General features: G+C 32.5%; 1 pseudogene; it reads left to right on the top strand.

Moving 5' to 3' along the window:
• Nucleotides 1-3,103: 3,103 nt before the first annotated feature.
• Nucleotides 3,104-11,841, top strand: LOC148621237 (uncharacterized; annotated as a pseudogene).
• The last annotated feature ends 2,799 nt before the right edge of the window (nucleotides 11,842-14,640 follow it).

The following is a 14,640-nucleotide window of genomic DNA, read 5'->3' as shown; positions in this document are numbered from 1 at the left end:
AAAATGATTTTGATATACTTTTTAAAGTCTTATCAAACAGTTTTAGTTTATAGAAAATACATAAGTCTGGTATGATTTTGCAAGATGACACATAAGAATGTTGGGTGTAGACGATATGATCTTACTTAAGATGGTATAATCTGATTTAAGGATTTTAGAAACATTTTTATCTTTTATCAATGCTTTGATTTGATATTTGCCGTGAATTCATGATATATGTATTCAAAATATATTTAGAATCAAAAGCCCTCATACAATTTAGTTAGGTGTCATAATAACTGCTTAACATTGTTTAAACTACAAGGGTGTAAAAAAATTAAGAGGCTATCATTAAAAAAACTCATTTTTTTTGGTCGAAAAGTCATTTTTGCATTGACTGAAACATTATGTTTGGGTTGGAAGGTAGTAAGTTCAGATTCTCAAAAATTATTACTTTTTTGTCAAACATTGTTCTATTTATAGTAACACTGATTTTTAAGTATTTACATATTTTTTTTTATTTAACGCTTGTAACGCTGGAGTAGTGGAAATTGTGGATTGTTTTGAAACACTGCTTAACCATTTGGCTATGACCCCAATGCAGACTGTTATTTAGCATGAATTATAGCAATGTTCAAAAGCCTTGAGGGAACGTAGCGCAACATTTTTATTGTAGCGATATATGTGTAATGGATATACCAAAATTGTGTATTGATAAATGTTGGACAAAATCACAGAAACTCTAACGTCAGTAATGGATACAATAAAGACAGGTAAGATACATGTATTGAAAGAATCGTTATTTTGATAACTGTAGTTTCGTCAAACTATCTGCTAGTGTTCTGTAGATTTATTGGAGATTAAGAAACACTCTGTAACATAATAAAGGTAGACATTGACATAAGACAAAGACAATACACATGTAATTCACATACAAACGTAGGTAACTCTAATTGTCCTTTGTTACTTAAAAAAATATAAATCATTCTGTCAAACCAATTTATTTTGAAATTAACCATTTATCTCAAATTTACTTAGCTCATATTCAATGTACAAAACTACCAAGTCTACTTCTGGTAATAAATCAGTTTGAAAATCTTTTAATATTTAACACTTCACATCACTGATCTACTGAGTACTAAGTCAATGAAATGAAAAATTGCAATTTAATTTAATCATAAAGCGACTAAGAAACACAGACAATATAAACAAAATACACATCAACATAACACAGCTTACCATGTAACTGATTACAGGGGCTTAGCTGGCTTCCTCAGTTAGCCAAATTCTTTAGATACAATTCATACTCAATCTGAATAACAATAATAAAGACTTCATAAGTCTTTATGTCTATATAGTTGAATATATTCAATATCACTTAACACAAAACAATAGTATAAATATCAAAACAATATATTATGTATATTTTAAAATGAAAAGAATATCATCATTCATTTTTAAAATCATAGGTCTTTCATAAAACTATGGAAAATAAAATGCATCAGAACAGAATGTAAGAAATGTAACTAACCTTTCGAGATGAATATCCATAACTAGAAGAAACTGTTAATACAAAATGTTAAACTAGAAACTCAATATGTCTCCTCAAAGGAAAATTGAAAAGTGTAACTCACAAAGGAGTTCACACACAACCAATCAGAACAGAGAGAATAAAGGTCCATGATGTACAGTGTTTCTAAATAAAAAATAAAAGTACTGAAAGTCATAAAAGTCATAGTCAAAGTCTGGCATGTATCTATCAACAAATATTCACATTTATAATCTTATTCATAAAAAAATATCAAATCATATCAAATTCATATGTTCTAAAAACTCTGCATTGGGAAATGGCCCAGTCATTGCAACTGAATGTAAAGTATAATACTGAGTACATTAATATCATATGGCTCTGCATAACAGTACATCATATTACAAACATACATAACACAAATGCAGAATACAAACCCACTACAGTTTACTGTATCACATTACAGTATTTCTACATCCTACGAATTTGTAATAATGTCTATTAACGCTTAATGCTAATCCAGCTTCATTCTAAAATTTGAATGAATTCCTTGTTGTGAAATAAATAATACAAATTCTGCTTCATCTTTCCAATTACGTTGAAAAGCACTTTTGGTTATATAAATGAGGCATTTTGGTTGTTTCCTAGTACGACGAGGTCGTCTAGGCGGACGTATTGGCGATGATGTAGAATCCAATGACTCATTTCCATTCTGAAATATTTCTTCTACATTCACAGTTTCATAATATGTTTCCTCCAATATACTTTGTTCTATATCAGATTGGGCGTCCCCAACTACTTCAACTTTATTATCTTGAATATTTTCTACTTTATTTGTTACAACATTAGGATTGGTGATTGTTAGAACACAATTATTTGATTCCACATAATAAAATTCCTCTTCTGATTCACTAGTTGCTACATTAGTTGCTACGGTATTTGTCCATGTAGTTCTGATTTCAATGGTGAAGATTTAAGATTTCTTTTTCGAGGTTTCGGAAAAGGTGGAATTTGGTTTCCTATTCAGAAATATATCCAATTGGTAGCAGTAAATTCCTATGGAGGGTTTGCAATTTTCCATCTCCATTTTCTTTTTGTACAATAAATACAGGAATATCCAAATTTGGTTGCTCATTAACAATAAATGTCTCTTTTTCCCACCTCTCCTGAATTGTATGCTTTCCTTCAAATGCTACTATTTTCAACAAAACTTTGTCACCTTTCTCAACAAGTGCACCCCTAGTTTTAAATCATAACATTCCTTTCGTTTTTTAGCTTTCCTTGAGTGTTCTGCTGCTATTTCATATGCTTTGACTTACCTTTCTCTTAAGGTATCCGACCCATAATAAAAACTTCCGATCAATTTTCCAAAGTTTACCGAGGTGTCTTATTTCTTTTAACCTCGGTAATTTTCGTAAAGTAAACGAAAGTACACTTTATTTTATTCAATTTTTAAGAATGAAATAAACTACTTTGAAATTGTATATTTTCAATAAAAATATAGTGTTATGCCTTTTTCTTTAAAAAAATATTGCATGTTATTTTACGAATCGGAGATAAAAATTGCAGTTCATTGCATAACAACAACACAACAAAATGGCTTACTCGGTCGTCTGCCGGGATAGACGTGAGCGATTTTCTAAGCCCTCCAGCACTGACAGTGAACCAGACAATCGAATCTTCACTAAGAACATAGAAATTGACCATAATTATGGTATAGGTCATATTTGCATGTCGGGGGTAACGGGTTTTGAGGCGTGTTGTCCCGGAATTGACAAACTTCTGCGAAGTTCCAAGTCCAAGATAAACACTAGTACGTCCTGGCATTCGGGCAGAAGACTGATTGAATGAGGCACACTTCTAGACAACATGAAGTCCTGTTGACAGTGTTTACTTGGCCCGCTTATTCTTAGTCACAAAACAGTGAAGGTAGAAATGAAATGTGTACTCGGTGGCTACCTGTATGTGCAATGTATGGCTTGTAACGAGTTAAACCGAGTTGCATATGGTACAACGCACAAAGACAACAAACGCTCCAAGGGGATGCCAAGTTTCAGTATAAACACAAAGCTTGGAGCAGGTAAGAAACAATGTGTCTTGCAAAAAAAGGGCAAAATCATTTAAATGATTACCAATACATGCAAACATTAAAAGAAAAAGACAACAGTAAACAGCAAAATATGCCCATTTCAAGGCTTGTAAAAATAGTCTCAAGTACTTAAATTTACAGAACAATGGTTCATTCATATTGAAAATTGACTTTGAGGCAAAATGCCCTGAAAAAAAGTAATATTAAAGTTTAAGCTTTAAGAGCCTGAACAACAAGAAACAACTTCATTTGGTGTAAAAGTGATTTATTTATTTCCATTGCAATTTTCAAATCAATTGTTACTTTTTTATATTATTTTCATGATTATGTGTGATGCTGCTACTGTAATTTGAGATGTATATATATGTACTTTGTATGATATTTTGTACAATTGTATTGAACATTATGATATATTTTGAATTTTTTTTTCAGCAATGATAGATGCCTTAGGGGGTCCACAAAGAGTGAATAATGTCCTTTCCACACTGAACCTACCCCCTATTTCCCTTAAAAAATTTAAAAGTAATGGAAAGAAGAGCAGGGGAAATGATAGAAGGTTTCGCAAACTTAAGTATGAAGCAAAGAGGGAGAGAGGTTTTGGAGCTGAAATGAGGTTAGTTATTTTGTAACATTAATTAAATGCATCTGCTAGAAATTTACATGTACTTGTAAATCACTAATTTAAAGTGTTTTAAAATGTGTAAGAAATTATACTGAAGCCATGACTTTGGCAAAGAATCAAAAGATACAAGAGACAAAGGAATAATGTTTTATTTTTGTGCTCCACTAAAAGTTGTATAGATCTACAGAAAGGTATTATTTATGATTATAATCTGAATTTTATGTTATGTGCATGCACTGCACATGTCAATTGTGTGTGTGTGTGTAATTTCAAAATTGAATAGATATAACAATAGTAAGAAAAAGGTCCATTGTTTATGTATTATCTCGCATGATTGTATAACCATTTTCTATTCGGATTTTTAAATATTTTGAAAACAGATATTATTCAACAGGAACTTTAATACTATAGAATATGGCCCCGTGCAGGTCCGGGTGTTAAAAGAATAGGCCTGCAGCAGCGCTAAGCTTGTCGTAAAAGGTGACTAAATAGTGCTCAGAACCTTAGCCGGGGGCTAGGGCGCTCTGCCCACAGAGCAACTTGGATGTGTGCCCCAGGTGGTGAAATGGGGTACCCCTGGTGTGTCACATGCTGGGGTTGTCAGGCTATAATACGGAAAACCTGACCGCTAACCATAGTGGTGCACCGTGTTGGGAAAGATGCCACGTTCTTTGCACGTTAAAGAACCCTACTGTGGTATTCTCCCGGAGTAGGAACCATAGGGCTCCGCCACACGAGGCTAAATTGCCCGACTCTACCCACCTCTCCCTATTTCCAGTGGCAATCAAAATTTGTCGACCCCATTTTCCTTGTGTCCCATCCCATTTTCATTTCATCATCATTTCAGTTTCATTGTCTGAATATAGCTGAAATAGTGCTGCTCGGACGTTAAACCCCAACAAACAAACAAACAAACAAACAAACAAACTATAGAATATGAAAATGCAGCTAATAATACTTCAGAAGATGTGTTGGAAATGAACCCTACAGATTCTGAAATGAGAGATATAAATTCAAATGATAGGTATTATTATTGTGTATATTCTATGTAAAATAATGCAGTTATTGCTTTTACAATGCAACAAAAAATAGTTTGAAAAAGTTACATTTTGGCCATACAGTCTGTAAGTGTAAATACATGTACAATAATTCGAACTCACTCTGGATTATGGCATCCTGGCAATTTCAAATCAATATTACACTTTAACATCAGTTATATTTAGTTCATGTCAGTATGTTACATGTAAGGGTAATCAAGGGAACCAAGATTGTATTGGAAATCAAAAGAATGTTATCCAGGGACTAGGACCAGACAGGGAAAACAGACATACATAACAAAATAACATCAAATAATATGTGTAAAACAACAAATGTAAATGAGCAAATGAGACTCCACTAAACCTGGGAGCATGGACCAGGTGCACCGGTAGGGTAAGCGCCATCTGATTTTCAAGAAACATCTGTCAATAGTAACATTGTTTTAAATGTATATGTATTATAATTGCTTCTTGGTAACTAAAATAGTTTGGTTTCACTATAAAATACATTACACCACTTAACACATTTTGACACTAACATTTTTGGTTTTGTTTTCAATTTTGTTGCTTTTATTTTGACAGATATGCATCGGGGCCTGCTGTGAATTCTTTCGGAATGGCTGTTTGTGCAGACCATGGATGGCAAAACAGAGGATTTGATAGTTTAACTGGTAATGCATAGTTTTGCTCTACATAATTTAAATAGAATGTAGGGAGGCTTTTGGTATACATATATTTAAAAAAAAAAAGACTTGAAATATTTATGAAGCTGTCTTCGTAAGAATAATGTAAAATCTGAAAAATGTAATACACCTAAAAAAGGCTACATATTTTTATTTTTGTAATTAAGTTGTTTTATTGGTCTGTGCTATGAAATTAGTAATTATTCATTCAAATCTGCCTGCTCCTAGGAGATAATCAACATTAGATTCTATTGTATTTAAGTGTCATTTACAGAGTTATCTCCCTTAATTTGAAATCTACAGTGCATTCTATATAATTTTTATCTCCTAAGAACACGGGTTATATGAAAAAAATGAATAGTAACTTCTGTTTACTTTGGTAATTTAAAAAAATATATATCAAAAATAAAAATACGTAGGCTTTTTACCCATGAATCACATTTTCCATGATTCTTAGCTTGAGTGCTACTTATGTGCTTTGCTGGTTAAAGCCTAATACAGGTACACCTGCAGAAGATGAACCCCGACCAAATGGCACCAATATAGTCATTTAAGCTGGATACTGCTTTTATTTTTACCATAATGGAATCGGTCCCATAACTTTATTATTTGCATATAAATTTATAAAATTTCATCAATACACAATCTGACAGAAGGACTACGCAATTTTTATGTTCTCAAATATTTGGTTCTGGAGGGTATATTCAGCAGCAAAACAGAGAATCCCTCTTAATGTCTCCCTGCTGCTGGCAGAAGACATAAAAATACTGATGTATATCCATGTGTGTGTCCATCACACTGAACAGATTTTGTTTGACAAATTTTACAAGAGTTATAGGAATTTATTCATAATACACCATAGATACATTTTGTGGGCACAAATCCATGGCAACTGCGCAATGGATTTTGTCCAAATTTTGTTGGATTGTTAGTCACTATATGTTGTTTATCATATTATGCCTCCATTTTGGTTTCAATTGTTACAGGAGTTAAGGGCCTTTTGCAATTTAGCTTTATTGCAGAGGTTGGGAACTTGTGGTTATGTTTAGCAATCTTGTGCGAAAAATGTAAAATCATAATTTTATATGAAATGGAGAGGGCTTTCACTAACAAGATAAAACACTTGACTGGAAACGTCTGTAGGCCTTATCGTGATAATAATGGAATAATATTCATGACTGTCTATAGGTCAAACTTTTTTGATGAGCAAACGTGAGAATGGTAATAAAGTTGTTAAAACTGTTGTTAAACATCGCACATGCGGAACATGTAGATGGTGGAAAAGATGTTAAACTCAGCAGCTTGGTAATAAGACATTTGACCAAATCACTCAAATATGTCTTTGCCAAAATTCAAGGTTGCCCAGATGACCTAAAAGAAAGCCTAGAAGTCTTGATTCCTCACCAATTTGAAGACCATGACCTCTGTAAACCCAGTTTTTGTGGCTATAAAAGAAAACCTGGCATAAAACATCTACACAGAAGTTTACCGTACAAAGCTTCCCTTAGTAATACAGTACTAAAGGAAAAGTTTCAAAAGATTTTTGAGCCAGTGATTGCCAAAGCAGTTGTTTATTCTGATTTAAGGGTCCAGCCAAGCATGTGAACATACTAACAGAGCAACATCTTTACGTCCTCCCAAACATCTTCACTATGGAGAGAGTGAAAGTTTGGATTTCCATGTCAAAGCCTCAGCTGCTTGCATTAATGAAGGAGAAAGTACTTTCTGAGGCTAAGAAGATATGAACTTCTATGCTATTTTTTAAGCATGTTATTACCTTGCATGATTTCAATTGAGAACATGATTCAGAGAAAAAAAATTATTAAATTGATTTATATTTATGTCCCAGTTCAAACTATAATTCTGCATACTTTTTGTACAAATGTAGACCTAATGAAAAACATCTTTTTGAACAATTTCTATTACATGTATTTCAAATTATATGTAAAATTTAATTATTTAAAATTTAAGTCACACGAAAAGCATTTAAATCACTGGTTCTTTGCCAAAATTCTTTTTTGTGCTTTGTTGCAATTTTACGTCACTGTCATGTACCCGATACTTATCAAAGGACAATTTCAGGCATAGTAAATATGATCTAATATCAACATATCAGCTATAGAAGTATGCAAAGATGAGGTACGGCAAATGTATTCAATCCCAAGATTTACTACACTCAATCAAGCATCCTTCAATAATACAATATATATTTTCTGTTCACAGACATTCCAAAAGAATGGGCTTTCCCCAGGCAGCTATACAGTTTCATATAACTTAAAGAAAGATATTGAAAGAGAAAAGCGTCAAGGAAAGTCCATATTACCAGAACAGAAATGACGCCGCCTTAAATTAAAGGAAGAAAGATCAACTTCCAAAGGAGCCTGTGAGGCGTCAGAGGGTGCAAGCTATGAGTCCGGTATGTACAACAGAGTTAGACCAATCCTAAGATGAAGGTTTATGATCTGTTTAGATTCTTGTCACATATTAACTTTGTATACCTTTTGTAGCAAGTAAAAATTATCTACAATGGAAAACCTATTGGTACATTCATGTAGAAAGGCTGAAGTACATTTATGGGTGAAATTTGCCATGTTTTGTGAAAATTGATATTTGAGGACAGTCAAAGTTTTACTTGCTGTTGTTGAAGATGAATTGCCTATATACTCAAATAAGGGTCAAAATAAGTTAATTGTGAATATAACCAAATTTCTTGAATTTTGTGAATTACTATCAACATTTTAACATAAAATTAAACTTTCTTCGTCAACTACATAGAATCAAACAGACATGGTTAGGTTGTTTCGTAACAGAGATAAGTCTAACAGAACAGGCAGATGACATTGAAATGATTCCTGATGCTATTCCAAAGCCAGCATTTATTTCAGTACCACCTTTGGCCAATCCAACTTTTGTTCTAATAGATTTAGAAACTACAGACTTGAGTAAGTAATAGTACTTTTCAGGAACCAAATCAAGTCTACTGAGAAAAAAATAAGTTATACAATTATGCAATTTGTAAAATCCTTGTTCCTATACGCTAAAGTTTACAATAAACAATGACTGATAGAGTAATCAAGGGACATAAGGTTGTAGCGGTAAACCAAAGAATGTATTCTAGGGACAAAGACCAGACATGGAAAACGGACATACACAACAGAGAAAATAAAGTAACTAAAATCATACATACAAAGTAACAAAAGTAAATGAGCAACTCGGACTCCACTTAAAACTGGGAGCATGGACCAGATGCACCGGTAGGGTAAGCGTCCTTTTCTTTTCTAGAAACACCCGCCGAGTTGGTCATAAAAAATCAAGTCCGGGGTAGACAAACGAGGAGAGGAAAACTATGACCCGTTGAATAAATCAGTTTTCATGGTGCTGATGGATACACCATAACGATCCACGAATCCATGATGACGACCATAAAACTTCTGTAGTGATAACTTCAATCTTGTAGCAACATTACGCTGTTCCAGAAGCCTATTCGTTAGAGTTCTAGCGCGATACAAAAAGTCTGCGTAGTTTTGGCATAACGCATGAGTTGTGATATGAACACTCCATATGCAGGAGCCGAAGGGATGTTGCCACAGATGAAAGGAAACTTGACAATTCTGAATGAAAAGTCATTACGTTTGTCGTAAAGTTTGGTCAAAAGTTTTCCTTTACCATCGATTTCTAAGTGTAGGTCAAGATATTAGGCTGACTTCACAGTGTCTGTAGTATCCTTCATCTCAAGTTCTTTAGAGTAGATGCGATGTATCAAATCCCCGAAATTAGGATTGTTTAAAGGTAATACGTCATCTATGTAGCGGAAACTGAGATTAAAGGATCTAGCCAAACGATGTTCTTTCTTTCTGATCAGATCAGCTATAAAGTCAGCCTCATAAGTGTGAAGGAATAGGTCAGCAAGTAATGAAGCACAATTTATGTCCATTGGAATGCTGACCGTTTGTTGAAAAACAAGTCCACCACACTGGACAAATATGTTGTCGATTAAAAATTCCAGCATTTTGTCATGTTTGATGAAATTAGCTTTATGTTTGTTTTCAAAGAAATAAGAGGTCTTGAAATATGAGGATGTTTTACTTACTGATATGCCTACATTAAGCTAGATTTTTTGTTACATTTTGAATCCAATTATACATTTATATACCAAATATCTAAACCATTCATATCATGCATATGGGACCGCCTTGGTTGGTAGCATGCTCACCATAAGTGTGACAATTTGTGAGATTGATCGCACTAAAAAATTTAAAGTTAGTAGATACTGCTATCTACATGTTAGTCAAAAACAATGCATGTAGGAGTAAGAATGAATATTTGTTGGCTATAGGTCAAAACTAGCACAACAAAGATCTGATTCGGTATGTTAGACTACTTCAAAGTATAGTCTGTTTGTTCAAACATACATTCTTAACAGATCTGCTAAAGAACAATCAATAAAGGTCATTTATATATATGCAAGACTGGGCAAGGAGAATATGTATGAAATTATTAAAAATGTATTCCAATTTATTTTCTGACAGTCAGAAGAAATATATTTCCACACATTGTGCAGATAGCAGTAAAAGAACGCAGAACACAGATTAATTTCAGTCGATATGTGTCTCCTTAAATGCCAATGTCCGATGAAGCTGAACAATAACTGGGATTGTTTGGAATGGACAAAAAACTTTTTTTAAAAGGGGTAGTACTTGATTTTGTTAATATTAGGGCTGCCATATTAGATGTTTTTCTTTGGTTAAAAAAGTTCAATAATGTTTTACTTGTAGCACATAATGGGAAAGTTTTGATTTTCGAGTTTTGTAAGCAGCTGTTTATAATTGTAGAATGTTTGATAATTTTTACAGAAACTGTAGTAGGACTTGTAGACTCATTAGCTTTATTTAGATCACAATTTCAAAAAATAGGAGAATACAGTCAACCTTATCTAGCACAACATTTTTGTAAGGAAATCTATAATGCGCATAATGCTGACGATGATGTAAAGATGCTTGACAAAATACTTATTACAGCAAATATAACCTCTGAACAACTGTTTAATTACCCGTATCAAACAAATAGTCATCTGATACAGGAAAACTTCAAGGCAAACTCTAAGAATTTGCCAAGTTTTCATCCCCTTATTGCTAGTGGTGTAATGAAAATGACAACAGCAGGGAACATGGCTGGGTCAGGTTTAAGCTGTGTACATTTAAAACTTATATATGTTTGTAAAGGCGAAGATGGTCTTCTTGATGTTCTTATATCAAAGAACATTTTGGGAAAACCAAGGGTTTCAAATGATAAAAAATTAATGTCGTATGTGGTACAAAAATTATGTAAGTTGTTTGCAGAATTGTGTTGAAGTGTTCATTAGCTCATTTGAACCATAGTTCTGTATGTGTCATTTAGGACTTATGTTTCCCATGCTTCATGCAATTACTTTGCGTGTGGTTAATCCATTGTTATGAAATTTAGATATTATTTTACTATTGACTAAAGGAAGGTTCCTACTACTTTGTTAAATGTTTGGTCTATTTTCAACATTTTGTTTTAACTGATTCCTCATAAAAAGTCCTGCTGGTGTTTTTTCAATCAGATGTCAGATATCCCATTCAGTTTTTGAGTTATAAAGGGTAAAAGAGGCCCATTCCCAAACAATTTACTCTTATTTTTGGTCTGATTTTGAAATATTTTGATTGAAATTAAAATTTGGTGCATATAGTGTCCAAACCTGTACTGTCCATAATGAATTGTAAATCCCTATGCTTAAGTGTACCAAAAACTAATATTGTGTTTGCACTCAAGTGTTCAGGATTTGACCACTGCAGTTGTATCATGCTGCACTCTGTGAAGCTTTTTATTCTTATTTGATAAGATGTGATCAGCTATAGCTATAATTGTTTTGAAGGATTTGAATTATCTAAGCATGTTGGTTAAATCATTTATTGCAATTGAGCAATTAGGTTTCCTAAAATACTCTAGTTGATAGATACATGTGTATCACAAATTTTTTTCATCACTTATTTTTTTAATTTTTATTTATGCTTGATAAATAATATTGGTATTATAAATGCATGTAGCTAGCCTTCTGCGTTGATAGGGTTCTTGTTTTTTTTTTGTTGGCACTTTTCTTTCTTTAATCTTCTGATAAGTATTTTTCATAAAAACATATTTTTTACTGAAGATTATTCATTGTCAAAAACCATCTCTTGATTCATACCAAATAGAATAAATATGTATTGTAAGACATTACATGACTGTAAACATTTGCAACTCGTGCTTTTATATGATGAAAAGAATTGTGTGAATTTAGAATTCAGAGTATAGATTACTCCTAAATAAATTATTTTATGTTTGTACACTGGCTTTGATATTGTCTCTTTATGAAAAAGAGTCTTTTAAACTTTTCTACAAACTAATGACCTCAAGAGATCATTTTGAATCGACAGGGAAGAAATCGTCATTCCTAATAATTAAGTTTTTAATTCCAACTTCACTTTGTGTAATGGTGTAATACTCTCTTGCACTATAGTCGCACATTTTATATCTATAGTTTGAAATACTGATACATGTAAATGCATACTTGCAAGAATATGAATTCCAAAATACCTAGTGTTGGAGGTTGGACTTGACCAAATACATCTAATGATATTTCTCAGGTGTAAAACTGTCAATAGCAAGGATCAGTTGATCAAATTATTAAAAAAATACACTTTTGAGGATTGAGCATTAAAAGGAAATTGTTATCAGATTTTAGCCTTTAAGGTGACCTTAACCTTTAACGTTTTGGTTGTTAAATGTCCCTATTATGACACACTATCAAAGTTGTATGCAAACTTAAAGTATTGTGAAAAACAAAAGAGATAAACTGAAACGAGACACCAAAAATATATATAATTGATTGCCAGTCTACATCTCACGACAATGACCTTGACATAGACTAGCTAGGCTATACTAATCCCCAAGAATATGCTCTGCTATTATCATTAATACATAAGAGTTCTTATGTCATTAACATACAGTATGAAATAGCAAGACTTTTTCTGGATTTTTCTTACTTGTAAAGACATCTTTCTTAAATCAGGTAAATGGTCAATTATGAACACCAGAATGATTTTGATTTCGAGCAATTTTCGCCGTACTATGCCAACTCTCTCATACTATAAAATTGTCATTTGATAAATTCACAGCTGCAGCCCTTTTTGTCACTGATTATAACAATATGTTTGTTGTTTTAGAAAAGGCTAATTATATTTCATATAATAAATAAAGTTCGCTGATTATAAAAACAATTCTAAATAAATAATATTTTAATTTTGCATGCTTTTAACCTGAAACTTGGCATCTTCCTAGGAAATTCTCAGACAACAAAATGGCAGCCATGTCTTGCATAACTTGGCCATCTTGGGTTTGACGGAAAAATTGTTTTAGCATGTTTTCATTTCCTACCCAATGCACTATAAATTATTGATATTTGTTGAAATCATTTTTGGATGATTTTGCATGGTTTTCTAAGACACAGTCTCTTAAAAACATAGGTTTGGTTATTAAATGCATTAAGTAAGCAGCTTATCACTTTTCAATCTGGTTAGATGACACCAAATCTACATTACATAAGGAAATAAGGAATAGCCATACTTCAACGCCATCTAGTTAACATGCATCAATTCAAATCTTTCGAAAATTTAAAAAAAAATATGTCATGGTCTTTGTAAACTGTTATGATGCCATTTAAATCTAACTACCCAAATAGAGAATAGGACTTGCTCCCAATTTATGGTCTTGAAAGATAAACCAGTAAGATAAGACAAATTGAGCTATTTCAAGTACAGATTATCATTTATAAAATTCATAAAATTTATTTTCTCGGATTATATTATTCTAGGAGTGAGGACCAATGTTTATCTATTTGTCACTTTTTTGCCCATAGCGTTAACTACTTTTTCCAAACAAACATCAATTTAAAAACAACAGTGTGCTCTGCCATCAAAAGAGAAACTGGAATTACAGCGTAGACAGAGAAATAACACTGAAGATTTAATATATATATATGCAAATTCCACCAAGTTTTATTGTGGGAGTGACTGTGGACTGGCTGCCACAAACATTAGTGCCTTGCTTACTTCTCATGATCAGTACATTTTATATTTATTTTGAAATCTATGTTAATTAATAACAGTCACTGCGATTACAAGCTTTTAACATTAAAACTTAACTATAAGGAAGTTTTCCGTTGACCTTAAATAAATCGATACTATATTCTAATTGTAAATATATATACACGCATATCTCTGTAACCAATGAAGAAATTAAACAATATATGAATACTAACCTGCGAACTTCATGACTTTGTCTAGATTCATTCACATTTTAAACCATCTGCTTAACATTTAACTGGGTATACTGACGATTAAGCAAGTTTTTCATTTTCAAATACTACAAGGTAAACTTCAATATTTATATGCAAATTGCATGTTATCTGCTTCAACTATGGATGCATTTATTCTTCATACAGGCATACAAAGACACTCAGATATGATGGTAAAAACAGCTACAGACGGTATAACAAGTCACTATGGAACACTTACAAGTTGAGCTCAATGTTTTTTTCTCATGAAAACTGACCTCACTAATCACTTAAGATGTGTCACAAAATATATCATTTTTTGTTTTGTTTTGTTTTTTTGGTTTTATCCTCTTCTCTATCCATGTAG

This window comes from Perna viridis, chromosome 3, assembly GCF_037379345.1.
Source record: "Perna viridis isolate PV_CMFRI_1.1 ecotype Kerala chromosome 3, ASM3737934v1, whole genome shotgun sequence".
NCBI lineage: Eukaryota > Metazoa > Mollusca > Bivalvia > Mytilida > Mytilidae > Perna > Perna viridis.
The sequence above is the reverse complement of the archived record's forward strand: the minus strand, read 5'-3'. Positions and strand labels throughout refer to the sequence as shown.